Source organism: Leiobunum rupestre, chromosome 8, assembly GCF_980474605.1.
Source record: "Leiobunum rupestre chromosome 8, qqLeiRupe1.1.hap1, whole genome shotgun sequence".
NCBI lineage: Eukaryota > Metazoa > Arthropoda > Arachnida > Opiliones > Sclerosomatidae > Leiobunum > Leiobunum rupestre.
Window position 1 is genome coordinate 31,097,154 of NC_143391.1, and position 1,725 is coordinate 31,098,878.

Here is a 1,725-nt window from a genome sequence, read left to right on the forward strand (position 1 = left end):
TTTGGCGCGGACCCTAAGCCGCGCTTTTAACAAATCCGAATAAACACGGTTTAAAGTTTTGGTTGAGCCGCTTACGCAGTTCTCCCGTAACTGTCTCTATCAGCTTGGTGGCATGTGTTCAGTCTGCGTTGTCTCCCAAAATCCGTCGGATGCTTTGGCGCTCCACCGACGGGGAACCCCCGAGTTCGGGGGATGGCGTTCATATATCACAGAGTGCAGGGGGGTCTAGAAACGGGGGACGACATTGTCGTTGCGTTTCGTCATTGGCTACGCGACGGAAAACCGGAGAAATCGCTCGTTCAGAACGAGTCACAAATTGCTGTTTATTTTTGGCAGACCACAATCCGTGAAATAACGCGGGTTTTGTCTAATTATTTTTTTCTGTTAAAGGAGAACTGTCACCACACTAAAATTGGTTAAAAACCATCTTAATGGATAGAGGACGTCCGAAAATGGTTATACAAAAAAATTTATGTTAATATTTCGAGTATTTGATTTATTAGAAGCAACCAAATTTCGTGTTTTATCCCTCTTGACTCGAGAATCTCAGAACCGCTTGGTTGAACCTACCTGCAGCGCCATCTCATGAACGAAATATTTTTTCCCCGGTTTTATCGTTTTTCGGTCGGAACTTCCGTCTGCTACGACATTCTCCTTGGCTTTTTAACCTAGGTAAGCGTGTTTAAAATCTAGCTGCGTTCTCCTGGTGTTTGTTGCTCCTAGCTGTCATGCTGAAGTCGATTTCCGACGTAGTTTCGTAGAGAACAGCCTTGAAAATAACGGTGGTCAGGTGGTCAAAGACCAGTTAATTAATTGCTCAGACCAGTTTATTTATTCAAAATTTGGGGGGTCACTGGTCACCGTGTCCAGTTTATTAATTCGAAATAATAACAAAAAAACAGAAGGTGACTAGTTTAATAATTCCAAATAATCAATCAATTTTGATTTCCCTATTCACTGGATTTATATGTACAGCGACTCCGCTTACTAGCGCCGCGGCCGCACGCCAAGGTTTTATGTAGAGTCCCTTCGCTCGCATCCCTTGAACGAGTCGAACTGTCTAACCCCCCTCTGGCCTCAAACCCTCAATCCTCTAGTCTCGCTTTCCCTGGAGTACGGTAGGCTACCTGGCTACGCGGTAACGGACCGGAGACTCTGGAGTTACGGGGCCTAGAGAAAGAGAGATAATACGGTAAATTACGAGCGTCTTCTAGGCTATGGTAGTAGTCTTAGGTGAGATAGTACTATATTGTACTATTCTTGTGGTACTCATAAAATACAGTTAACTATTTTGAATACGTGTAAAGTTAATGTTACCAACATAATCTAACTTCTAAACATGTAGTATAGGTTTTTTTAGGCTTATAAATGACATTAGAACATTTTATATAAGACCAGTTTAATAATTCCTAAGCTAGGGGGTCACTGGTCATAAGGACCAGTTTAATAATTCATATGCTAGGGGGTCACTGGTCATAAGGACCAGTTTAATAATTCATATGCTAGGGGGTCACTGGCCATAAGGACCAGTTTAAAATAAAACCTTATTTCCAAGGCTGGTAGAGAAGCCATAGCTTAACGGCAAAGACTATATATACGCTTCGCTAAATAGACTGGCGTGTTCAATGGCTCCACTTGCATACGATAGCAGAAGCTGGTCAAAATTTTCCCGGCGCTTCAGAGTGCTACTAGTGGCGCCTCTACCGGCTGGTCAAAGGCTTCTCC